Here is a 13,866-nt window from a genome sequence, read left to right on the forward strand (position 1 = left end):
GAGAATGTTCTGTTAGTCAGGTAGGAGGTAAACCACTTTGAAACAAACCCAGCAATACCAAACTCATTTTCTAATCTGCCCAACAGTATTTTATGATCAACAGTGTCAAATGCTGAGGATAAGTCTAAAAGAACCAAAACTGGATATTTTCCAGAGTCAGCAGCCATCTGTATATCATTTGAAACTTTGAGTAAAGTGGTCTCCGTGGAATGCATCTTTCTAAAACCAGATTGGTATTAGAAAGACAAACATCGAGTAGGGATAGATCGATTCCTGCTTAGAATACGAGAATCTGGAAGAACTCTATTACACAAAGCAGTCCAATCATTTTGGAGCTTTTAATTCTTAGTTTTTATTTAAAACAAATATCCTTTCATCGCTGACCACATGCTTGACCATCGTTGATTCATCAATCAACCATATTCTTTCTTAGCGGGGAAAAGCTCTGTGGAGAATAATTGGGAAGGACTGTTCAAACTGGACCTGAGGAACCAGAACCTCAAGATGAGGCTCCTCCCCCTTCCTGGTGGTCCGGTTCAGTAAAGCATCTTTCAGAAGGAGCGTCATCCAGAGATTACATGCAGATGATAATATGTTAAAGAAAAAAAATGTAATTCATTCAGCAGACTTACACACTTGCACAGGAATCAAGGTCCAGATTTGCGCAGGCACATACATCTTGCTGTTGCCATGGAAACCAAATCTTTAATACATGACTTTTTTTTTGTATTGAATTAACTACAGTATCAAACTACAATCAACTTTGTGGTTGTTTTAATGCGACCTTCGGCCTTGTGTCTTGGAGAGGGGCAGAGCTGTCCACCGATCACTACCTGGTGGTGAGTTGAATTTAACTGATTCAAAAGTTTAATTTTTTTTAAAGCTTTTCAGGAGTTTGGAAGGATTTTACACCTCATCCTCTCAGTATACGGGACCCAAACATGCCCCTCGATAGGCGTCGGAGTCAAACCAAAGGAGTGATCTGTGCGTGGCTGTCCTGTAGATTTCTACTTCCATGTTACCCTCTTTGCCTGTGATGACAGAAATGGTCCAGGAAGGCCAGCTGGTTGCTCTTGGTGTCCTCTCTGGTAAATTGAATGTTCCTGTTCACTGTGTACTTCATGAAGGCCTACATCAAATGACATCAAGGTGTCATCAGCGTCCATTTTCAGTCCTCTTGATCTTTGTGGCAAAATTCTCTGATTTTTGAATGTGGTGATTCGTGTGTCCAACAGTGACATGTTTATGTAAAACAATATATAAAAAAATAAAATGAATATACTTTTTTTAAATGAAAAAATCAAATATTATTTTTTCGACATGTCTATTCTATGATTACTTTTTTCTACGTGGTTTTTCAACGTTTTTTTTTGGGTGAAAAAGTAGCAAATTTACAAATTTCATGTTCAAACACGCCAGAGGGCTGCAGGATTGGCACCGGCAGGTTGCTCCTCACTGGCAATCCAAAGAAAAGAAACTCAAACCAACTTTAAAGCATGGAGTGTCATGGTTGGGTGATGCTTTGTTGCAGCAGGACCTGGTCCCCATCATAGAATCCACCATAAATAGGACTCTCTTCGGCTGAACAACACATAGAGAGTCCTGGAACGGCTGAGTCAAAGCCCTGATCTCAATCCCACTGAGATGCTGTGGGCTGACTCGAAATATACATACATGGAAGTAATCCCTCAATGCATGTTTTTATTTAGAAAAAAATGAGCTTGTAAAACAGTTCTGTGTTTAGAGGCGATTTTTTTTTAAAGATAATGTAGTCCCTTCATATGTGGCGATGGAAGGCGTCTGAAATGAGCCGATTTGGTTCATGGAAATAAAACTTTTCTCAAATCTATGGAAAACCGAAAAATTGTCCCAGTTTTCCTGAACTCTGGGTTGTACTGACAGACTTGTCGGTGGGAGTCCAGAACTTGTCAAACCTGTTTCCGTTGAGTTGGACGTGTTAGCCAGCAGGGGGCAGCACCAGCAAACGCCTCAGACAAAGCGGGATCAAGTGATGGCTACTTCATTGTAGGTCACGTGACGTGAGGATTGTAAATGAAACATGAAATGAATGTTAACTAATGATGAAGAAAATACCAACCTTATGAGAAAAATGAACCTAGAAAACTGTAAAAAGAAAAGCATGCAGCAGAGCATTTTACTATTATTATTGTTTACAGAGATTAAACAGATTTAGTTACAATTACTAAGTAATGTTTACCAAAGTCATTTAGAAAAAAAGCATTAAAAGTATTTGTACAGCAGTATACTTTTTACCTGATCAGTTTTGTGATGAGTAACTAAAACTTTTCCATTTGACCTTTCAACAGTGGAAATATATATACATTTAAAGGTCAAACTAGATTTTTTCAAAAGTTAAAGATGGAAACTCTGATTGGGGCAAACAAATGAGTACTGCTACTAATTCTACTCGAGTACTGTAACATTGAAGTATTGTCCCATGAATATAATGTTTGATTTTTCCTCAAATCTCTGCCTTTATTAGGAATCTGTTTTCCAAAAGAGTCTTTAAATAGTTGGTACGAGTCAAGTTAAGACACCACAGTTGTAGTGATTAATTAATTATCACCTGTAATTAATGAATGTTATTACTCTTTTTTTATTTAACTAAGCATTTGCTGTTAAAAGCCTTATTTTGAGGTATTTTTATTAACAATTGTGACATTTAAAACACAAAGGATGTTTTTCACACACAGTTTCTCACCTCGCTCTCACCGGACGTCTGTCAGAAGCCAATCAATGCTCAGATCCTGGTGCGCTTAGCGCCTCACAAGTGCAAGTCTAAAAATTACTTTCATTTTAAGCAGCTGACATGCAGAAATAGTCCCATTATTGGTTAAAAAATGAGATTAATAAAAAAAACACACTAACTTGAATCAATCTTGATTATTTGACTCCCCTGCATGATAATGTGGCTCAGAAGCACTTTTGTCATCAGTGCTACTGTGTTAGATGACGCTGTAGATCAGTTTGATTCACTACACAGACAGAACGGATCACTATGAAGACACATTTCCATCTTTAAACCTTGTGCTACCTTAGATGACCCCACCCTTCCATAGACGTGTTCTTCCTACCATGACAAAGGTGGATAAAGGTGGAGAGGATTTCATGTAATCCATGGACACCAGTGAAGATCACAAATCATTGAAGAAAAAAGGTTCAGAGCACTGTCTAGTGGGTCTAGATGACCCAACTCCCAATGTTAAAGTGCCTAGGATAGCACAAGGGTTACCTTTGAAAAAATCTACTCTGACCTTTAAATGTATATATATTTCCACTGTTGAAAGGTCAAATGGAAAAGTTTTAGTTACTCATCACAGAACTGATCAGGTTAAAAGTATACTGCTGTACAAAATGCTGTCTAGTGGGTCTAGATGACCCAACTCCCAATGGTAAATTGCTTAGGATAGTACAAGGGTTAATCTTAGTTTACCATGACCTCAGTGGAAATGAAAAGCAGACCCTGAATGAGTTGATGGATCTGACCAATCACAAACCAGGGCAGAGGTTTCCTGAGGAATGGCCATGTGGTGCCAATGAAAAATGTATTCATTAAAAGTATTTGACATTTCATTTTCACATACTATATACTAACAAAACATAATGTTCTATGTCGTCAGTTGATAAGAAAATATTTTTTCTACATACTGTTCACCAGATGTGAATGAAGGTGGATGAACCTGTTGTGGTGGAAATGCATCGTCAATGCTGATGCTGAACATAAATAATAAAATACAAGGTTGTCGAACTGGGCTTGGGCGCAGTGGTTAGCGCTCTCACCGGTTCAAATCTCGACTGGGTTCTTTCCATGTGGAGTTTCCGTGTTCTCCCCCTGCATGTGTGGGTTTTCTCCAGGCACCTCCCACCGTCCAAAAACATGCTTCAGAGGTTCATTGGCTCCTCTAAAGCGTCCCCAGGTGTGACTGGGAGGGTGTGGGAGTTCTTGTCTGCCCTGTGATAAAATGGTGACCTGCAGCAGCTGGGACAGGCTCCAGCAGCCCCCTCACCCTGAAAAGGTTTAAGAAAATGGATGGATGTTTGTCAATCTTCAAGTTTATAACATGTAATTTTGTCTATCCAAGAACTGTAATCTTACATGTAAGAAAAAATGTGTACAATTATCCTGAGGAGGAATACTGATAAGTAAATGTATAAAATGGTCCGTCCCTTCAAAACAAAATCCTCAATGATTTTTATTGTTTGAAAACATTCACCGTTTTAAAATAATGATCTGTTTCAATGTGGAAATAATTTGACCTTTGATCATTTTTCAGAGATTGAAACTCCCGATACTTCTTTCTCAACGTGACAGTAACTCCAAAGCAAAGAGGTTTCTTCAGATCTGCAGCATTCCTGACTTCCAGAGCAGATCCCTCCCACCCACAGGTACAGTGGTGGACAAGATTGTTGGTACCCCTCAGTTAAAGAGAGAAAGTCCTCAATGTTCACTGAAATGACTTGAAATGTTCAAAAGTAACAATAAATTTAAATTTATTGAAAATTAAATAATCAAAATCAGCCATTACTTTTGAGTTGTTGATCAACAGAAGTATTTAAAAAAACAATCTAATGAAATAGGGCTGTACAAAAATGATGGTACCCATAACTTAATATTTTGTTGCACAACCTTTTGAGGCAATCACTGCAATGAAACGGTTTGTGTATTTGTCAATGAGCCTCCTGCACCTGTCCACAGGTATTTTGGCCCCCTCCTCATGAGCAAACTGCTCCAGTTGTCTCAGGTTTGATGGTGTCTTCTCCAAATGGCATGTTTCAGCTCCTTCCACTGATGTTCAATGGGATTCAGATCTGGGCTCATAGAAGGCCACTTCAGAATAGTCCAACGCTTTTCTCTGAGCCATTCTTGTTTTTTTTTGGCTGTGTGTTTTGGATCGTTGTTCTGTTGGAAGACCCATGACCTGCAACTGAGACCAAGCTTTCTGACACTAGGCAGCACATTTCTATCCAGAATGTCTTGATGATCTGGAGATTTCATTTTACTTTGCACAACTTCCAGACACCCTGTGGCAGATGCAGCAAAGCAGCCCCAAAACAGAACTGAGCCTCCTCCATGTTTCACAGTAGGGACAGTGTTCTTTTGGTTGGATGCTTCATTTTTGAGTCTACCAACATAGAGCTGATATGCCTTACCAAAATACTCCAGTTTTGTCTCATCTGTCCAAAGGACATTTTCCCAGAAGCTTTGTGGCTTGTCAACTTGCATTTTTGCAAATTCCAGTCTGGCTTTTTTATGATTTCCTTTCAACAGTGGTGTCCTCCTTGGTCGCCTCCCATGAAGTCCACTCTGGCTCAAACGACAAATGGTGCGATCTGACACTGATGTACCTTGATCTAGGAGTTCACCTTTAATGTCTTTGGAGGTTGTTCTGGGCTCTTTGGATACAGTTCCAACTATCCGTCTCCTCCATTTGTCATCAGTTTTTTTCTTCCGGCCACGTCCAGGGAGGTTGGCTACTGTCTCGTGGGTCTTAAACTTCTGAATAATATGTGCCACTGTGGTCACAGGAACTTCAAGCTGCTTAGAGATGGTTTTATAGCCTTTACCTTTACAATGTTTGTCTATAATTTTGTTTCTAATGTCCTGGGACAATTCTCTCCTTGGCTTTCTGTTGTCCATGTTCAGTGTGGTTCACACCTTTTCACCAAACAGCAACGTGACTATTTGTCTCCCTTTAAATAGGCAGACTGACTGATTATAGGTTTGAAAACAGCTGTGATGTCAATTAAAGGACATACCTGAGTTCATCATGACCCCCTGGGTAATTAGTTCTCAGTCTTTTATGGAGGTACCATCATTTTTGTCCAGCCCTATTTCATTAGTTTTTTTTTTTTTTTAAATTCTGTTGATCAACAACTCAAAAGTAATGGCTGATTTTGATTACTTAATTTTCAACAATTTTTAATTTATTGTTACTTTTCAATGTTTCAAGTCATTTCAGTGAGCAGTGTGGACTTTCTTTCTTTAACTGAGGGGTACCAACAATTTTGTCCACCACTGTTGAACCAAAAATGGCCTAATTCAGCATCGGGTTTAAAACTACTTTTAGCCTTTTTTTGTGCATTTAACAGAAAATGAGTTCAGAGTTACAGCTGTAGGTGGCCGTTCACATTTGGCGTGTTTGATCCTCTCATTACGAGAAGAATCTCTGGTGAAGTCCAACTAATGATGTCTCTGCTTGAGAAAGCGAGTCTTGATTGAAAGAACTTTTGTGCGGTTCTCCTTGGTGTGAATGGACCAGGACCTTCCATGGTCCAGAGAGCAGGCAGGAGCCACACAGAGTGACGAAGCAGTCAGTGCTGTGCATCAAAGAAACATGTACCCGCTGTGCAAACGCACACAACTAACAAACTGCAGGAGGTTTGGTGTGTGAATGTGGAGACGGGGTGCAAACGCTTCATGACGCTCCGGTGGTTTTGCCTTTTGGTTGACCCCTTAAAGGTAAAGTGGGTAAAACCAAACCAAAGGAAGGTGTGACACTGTTGGCATTCCCCGCCTCTTCAAAGAAACTTGTCCCAGTATGAAACAAGGCTAGATAGACGTGGGCATGGAGGGGCAGTGCCCCCTAAACGCTGTGACTGACCCCCCCAAATGTCATGGCCTGCAAAATCCACAATCACGTAAAGACATGAAAATGACACAAAAAAAACAGCAAAAATACAATAAAATAAAATGAAACCAAATAAACTAAAGGATGGACAGACAGACATAATAAGATGGATGGAGCCTCAATGAGTGATAAGTGCAGGTCCCAAGACCGGCGAATGCAGACGGTAGTGTAAGAAAGAGCCGTCAACATAAAACTAATAAGACATAAATATATGGATAGATGAACTGATATAATGATGACATATTTTTTATGCATTTCAGGGGCTCGGAGGGATGTGACACCCCAAACTCTCGGCACACCCGGATTTGTTTCTCCTGATATTCTGTCTGCACTGCTGGTTAAATCAAGGACTTGTTTGAAAGAAATCCAAATACAGCAACAGTAGTCTGGCTCCAAAAACGTATGAACTGTCTACTATTGTCAAGCACTATGGGGACATTCATATACTACTGAAGATGAGGTGGAGCTGGATTAAGTTGGAGACAAGGACCCATTTTTCCATTACTCATGAAAACAAAGCTCAGAAATTCCCTCAGAGAGCCTGAATCCCAGTTACATCAGACGGTTTTGGACAAAACTCTGAACTGTGAATCTGGAGCTCTTCAGGCTTTTATGTGAAATTTGTTGAATTTTCAAACCGGCAAGTAGTTATGTGGTCACACACAAGCAGCTCGTGTTGTGTTAAGATGTTTTTTTTCGAGGATAAGTAGCCGTTTAGAGAGGAGAAATGAGTCTGGGGCTCGTTTTTCTCATCCACTCCAAAGCAGACAGACAAAAAAAACAGAAAGGCAGACAAAGCTGAAAGGCTGCTGGTCGTTGGGTCGCTCGGCGGTGACGTGATCGCACTGAGAAAAGCTCCTGAGAGAGCTGGATCCGTCCGTCCGTCCATCCACCTACTGTGTTCACAAGAGCAAAACCTCTGTGTGTGTGTGTGTGTGCGTGGGTGTGTGTGAATGAAAGAGAGAGCAAAACCACACAAACGAACAAAGGCTCAAGCCTTAGTGTTTCCTGTCTGCTGTGTAAAATAGTCCCACAACTTTCCGTGTGTGTTCGTTTGTGCATTTGTCCTGCCCCCCTCCCCTGGCACCCCATGCATGTTGTCATGACAACAGCCCCCCTCCCTCCCCATCCTCCACTTCAGTCATTCCCTCATCACTTTTCCCACAGAACAAAATCGTCATTGTGTTCTCAGTTGTCAGTGTGTGTGCATGTGTGTGTGCATGCGTGCATGTGCATGTGTGTGTGTATGCGTGCATGTGCATGTGTGCGTGTATGCGTGCATGTGCATGTGTGTGTGTATGCGTGCATGTGCATGTGTGTGTGTATGCGTGCATGTGCATGTGTGTGTGTATGCGTGCACTTACGAGACATTCAGGTCAGATTAGCTTGCATTTGTTGAGCTTGTTCTTGGAGACACTCATGCTTACTTCACACAGTCACAGAGGCACATTCTGTCACTCATCTTGCTGACAGGAGGGCTGACACACACACACACACACACACAGCAAGCTGAATGTACACACAACTGAAAGTGTCAGTCATGCAGTGTTGGAGAAACTCCATACAAATGTATCAGACGAATCACAGAGATGTTTTACTTTTTGCTGTAACTTAGTAGTGTCATTACTATTAAACATTCAGTCATATTTTACTCTATGCATGTTTCGTAACTTGTGTATTACAACAGACCAACAACGGAAAATGTATTTGTTTGGAGCAATCAGACTGTGTGACAATAACAATTAAAAAAAAAAATTCTCAAAGGATTTTTCTGCTTCTGTCCATCCTTTTTCTAAACCTTTTACGTCCCTGTCGGGGTCATGGCCCATGGGGTTGCTGGAGCCTGTCCTGGCCGCTGTTGAGCATCGAGGTTTGCCAGTCTACCACAGGACACACAACTACTTCCACACATACTGGCACATGCACACCTAGGGACACTTTTAGAGAAACCACTTAGCCTATGAAGAAAGGAAACCCACACATGCACCATAGCTCAACATCACCAAATATGAACGAGGAGTTAATGAATAATGGACACATTATAAGTACTGTAAGCACAAAAAATCCAATCCTCTATACTTTTATTTTTGGACTAGAATGAATAAAGTTGAGGGTTAGTCCTTCAGTTGTGGTTACGGGGTTTTAATTGTACCAGAGATGATGCATATTCTTAGTAATCAATTTAAACTAGATTTGTACTCATCTAAATATAAAAGTCTCTGCAGTACACTTATCACTTTGGATTTTAAACTTTAGTGTTGCCATGATAAAATTACTAGAAATGTCCTTTTGCTTACTGCTTTCACTAAAGATTTGACTATTTTTGGTCAAATTAATCAAATATCTGCACTCTACAAGTTCAGCTGCAGATCCAGAAGATGGTACATTTACATTTGGTGGCACACTGTGACAGTGGTGGCAATTAATGCATGGATCCGCTACAGAAGAGACCTGGAGAAAATGCAGCCCAGGAAGAAACCCCTGCCCCTGCAAACGCTTTTGGCTTACCGGGATGTTGGCATTGCCCTCATAAGTACAGAAAAGGACAAAAAGTGTGGTAGACCACTGTCCTCTCCACAAGCAACACCAACCCTTCCCCCCAAGAGAAAAACCACTGAGGTACCCTCCAGTGTGAGAAAGGATGGCCTTGAACATTTCCCAATAGGGGAAACCCAACAGGCACTGCACAGGCCATTTTACCCATGTGTGTTGTCAAAAATGCAGAGTACATTTTTGCCTGAACAAGGGCAGAAACTGTTTTCAAGCCTGACACCACGCAAAATAAATAGGTTGAGAACCGCAACGTGTAAAAGAAACTGAGATGTCATGGTTTCCAGACTTCCACCCAGCCAGTTTCATTGATTGATTTTTATTGCTGCGTTATGTTAGCCCGTTTTCTGTTTTGAATTAAAACACTTTTGTATTTGTTTGGGTCTTACCATGTTTTTGTAATTTCAGGAAATAATGTATCTTTGAGCTGTGTAACCTGATGTATCAAATATGATACAAATGGAAACTCGTATATAGAAAAATCATATTTCGATATTTTTTGGTTTATTTGTTCACAGGGACCAATAAAGGCTCCAAGTTTAAGTTTAAGTACTTTAGAAACACATTGGTTATAATTAGGATTTGGAACTTGCACAACACTACAATCAGATTTTTGAAACCAACATAAGGAGTATCGATTAAGAACACAGATTTATGGAAATAGAACATGTGAAGTTCTTCTCTGTTTTAATTAACTTGAACAGGAGGAAGTCTCTTGGTTGTGCTTCATGTTTCTCTTGCTGTTATTTTGACTTTTCACACCCCCACCTGGATCGATGCACAGAGGTACTGCTTCACGGCCAAGAAGCAAAATCCCAGCATGGCTTTTTTCCATGTCTTCACTGTTTTATACAGAGGAGCTAAACGTTTTTTGTTGATCACTGAAAAAGATGCAAAAAAAAGAGAGGTCCGTATTGTTCATCATAGAAAGACTTCAGCTGTGAGGAACAGAATGTAAAAAAAAAAAACAATCCAGGAAATCGCATAGCTTGATTTTTAAATAGTTGATTTGTATAACTGAACAAACATTCATTTTCTAATCTTTTTTTTCCTTTTGGGGTCATGGGGCTGCCAGAGCCTATCCTGGCCACTTATGGGCAAAGGCAGGGGACACCCTGGACAGGTTGCCAGTGTGTGGCAGGGTCACACATCACTCACACCTATGGACAATTTAGAGTGACCAATCAGCCTATGAATTTTGTTTTGGATGGTGGGAGGAAGCCGGAGTAAAACCCACGCACGGACGGGGAGAACATGCAAACTGTGTGGCCAGTACTTTACTCTTATACCATATTCCAACACTAAGCTACAAGTCCGCCTGCTCAGAGACAAGGTCCGCTCGCGTGGAGCAGTCGACCGGTCCTGTTCGCGCTCCAGAACCTTCCCGGGGGCTGCACACCGTCTACACATGACGTAAAAGCCAGTTCAGTAATGACCCACGATCGGAATAAATTGTTTACACGCACCATGATCGGATCAACAATCGGCATGACCCAGCTATGACCCAGAAGGAAATTTTGATCCAAATGAGTCAGATGGGGTCTGAGTATTCCGAACGGCGTGTTCACATGACGCTTTTTTATTCTGATCAGGCGTTCATTCCAATTACTTTTGTTCATGTAACCACTGTCACTCACCATCTCCTTCCACCTGGACCATAAAAGATCTAACCCGGTGGAACAAATGACCTTTAGAACGGTGAGGTAACAGCCCAGAACTTCATGGGGGAACTGGCCAATGACCTGAAGAGAGCTGAGACCCCAGTAACAAAGGTTACTATGGTAACACACAACGTTGTCATGGATTCAAATCCTGCAGAGCTCCAAAGGTCCTGCTTAAACCAGAACATATCCACACGTGTCTAAGATTTACTAGAAACTATCTGGATGATCCAGAAGAGGACTGGAAGAAGATCATGTGGTCAGATGAAACCAACATGAAACTCTTTGGTAGGAACGCCACTCGCCGTGTTTGGAGGAAGAAGAATATTGAGTTTCATTCCAAAAAACACTGTGGAGCACGGGGGTGGAAACATCATGCTCCATCCGATGGAGAATCTGTGGAGGAAAATGAAAGTCTGTGTTTTCCAGCAACAGCCCCAAACAATCACAGCTCTAGAGGAGATCTACGTGGAAGAATGGACCAAAATAGCAGCTACAATGTGTTCAAACCTGCTAAAAATCTTCAGGAAACCTTTGACCTCTGTGATTGAAAGCAGTGTTACATTACAAAGTATTGAGATGATTTTTTTATTATTGACTAAATCATTATTTTTTTTAACAATTAAACAATGAGATTTTCTTTATATTCTGTCTTTCACAGCTGAAGTGTTTCTGTGATGAATATTAAAGACAAACTCAGGTGTTTAAGTGGAACAATTTTCAGAATCTGGGGCAGACTCATTTAGACTTCATCTTCTGCTGTAATTTTACTTCTTTTTCAGGATTTCTTTGCATTTTCTTATTTCCCCTGTCGCTGTTGCTGCACCTCCATAAACTCCACACTGATCCATGCACCTCACTCTTTTATAAGTGAACTCCCAGGATGTGTGCTCATGGTGACGTGCTGCTACCAGGGACAGCAGACAGATAACTATTTATCTTGTTCTTAAAAAAGGATGAGAGGAAAACCTAAGGAAATTCTTTAAAAAAAGATCATGACAGAGACCTGATGCTTTTGCCGCCCCGCTCCCATGTTAGTGATCCCATCATTACAAGTGCAGAATTAAATCTGGTTGATGTGATCTGAAACCCACACATACCTCCAGGATACAAGTGGGGCTTGAACCTGTGACCTTCTTTGTTACACAACCACTGAAGTTGGTTCCCATCCAGTCTGCCCAGAAACTGAGCTGCATGAGCAGCAGAGGTCTGGTGGTCTGAATGTGTGGGTTCATTAGGAAACAGAGGCGGTCTGTTCGTTGGTTTGCATCTGAGGGGGGAGCCTTCATCACTGCTAATGAGAACAACATTAACAGCCTCCCTAAAAACACCCTGTTCCCCCGCTCCTCATGAATCTGTCTTTGGCCCTCCATTCTTCTCTTTCATCGCTCCTCCGCTCCTTTGTCAACAGCTCACCTGAGGAGCAGCTGTTCAAAACGTCCTCTGCAGAACTACTTACAGCCTCCATACTGCCCCCCATCATCATTGGGCGCCACAGTCTTATCTCTGTGTGGTGTTGTTATGGAGTGTCATTACACCTTTTACCCAGTAGGTGGAGATAACCAATGATGCATTGGTAGTTTTGATTGAAACACTGCAGTAGAAGAATAAAGATGGATGTTGTTAAATGAGCGGGTGTCCACATTTGTTTTCTACAACTCGACCGACACAACACTCTGTTTGGCAAAAGAGCAGGTGGAGCTGCACAGTCGATGTTACTATTTATTAATGAGGGAAGTTTTTACTAGTGGTGCAAAGACAGAAAATCACAGACTGTATGAACTCGCAGCTCCCAGGATCCATTTTTGACCCACCACCTCAATGAAGGGGGCGGACACTAACTGTGGCTGGCCCAGGAACGTGAAACGATTCCTCATGATGAAGGTCGAACCACTTTCATAGACTGTGTCTGAATGTTGAACGACTCCTGAACCTGTAAATAAAATGGGAAAAACTGATTTGCATTTGGTTATTGGATCTGTAAAATCTTTAGATTGTTTTTACAGTTAGAATTCTTATTTGTTTATATGTTCTGGACCTGAAAAAAACAACATTTTATGACACCACCACATTTTTATTAATCAAACAATATCACATTTGTGGTCAAACAGCCATCTCTAACCCTTGTACTATCTTAGATGACCCCACCCTTACATTGACGTGTTCTCCCTACCATGACAAAGGTGGATAAAGGTGAAGAGGATTTCATGTAATCCATGGACACCAGTGAAGATCACAAATCATTAAAGAGAAAAGGTTCAGAGCACTGTCTAATGGGTCTAGATGACCCAACCCCCAACGTTAAAGTGCCTAGGATAGCACAAGGGTTACAAACATACAATAATTTCCTAAATGAATGAAAGTTCTGCTCTGTGGTAGGATTTAAAAAGTTTCGTAGTGTTCCTCCATTCTTCTGATTGTCTGCATGTGTGGCTAGGTGGGTGGGGCAATAGTGGTACTTCTGATTGCCCCTTTTCTATCTCTAAATCTCTCACATGTTGCTGGGGTAACCAGGAAAACCGGAAAAGAGGCTTGCACTGATTTAAAACCAGTACGTGTTTCTAAATTTGCACAAAACGGTGAATGTGTGTGGAGTCAGACTAGTCTCCCATGGCGACTGGACAGAAGTGAAGCCATTGATATGCAGAGCAGCAGCTCAGCTGAGGGCAAACCCTCCTCACTTTCAGAGCTCTCTAATGAAGAGTTTGCTCGTCGAAAACTAGATTTCATCCACATCCAGCACAAAATCTTTGCGTCCCAGAGTTTCCTTCAGATGTAAATTGAATGTTTTCAAGTTTTCAAGGAACGAGGTCTAGCAGAAGACCTCAAAGATCAGCACAGCAGACGCTGAAAAGAATCCAAAGACATGGATGACCTACAGTGTATCAAAATGTAACCTAAACACTAAGCAATGGCATTAAACCTATGGCAAATCACAACTGTGGTAAAGAAAATGATTTCAAACAGGCCGCTTCGTGAGCCCGTAGAGCGAAAATGTTCATGCA

Source organism: Oryzias latipes, chromosome 7, assembly GCF_053564925.1.
Source record: "Oryzias latipes strain Hd-rR chromosome 7, Olatipes_Hd-rR_3.1".
NCBI lineage: Eukaryota > Metazoa > Chordata > Actinopteri > Beloniformes > Adrianichthyidae > Oryzias > Oryzias latipes.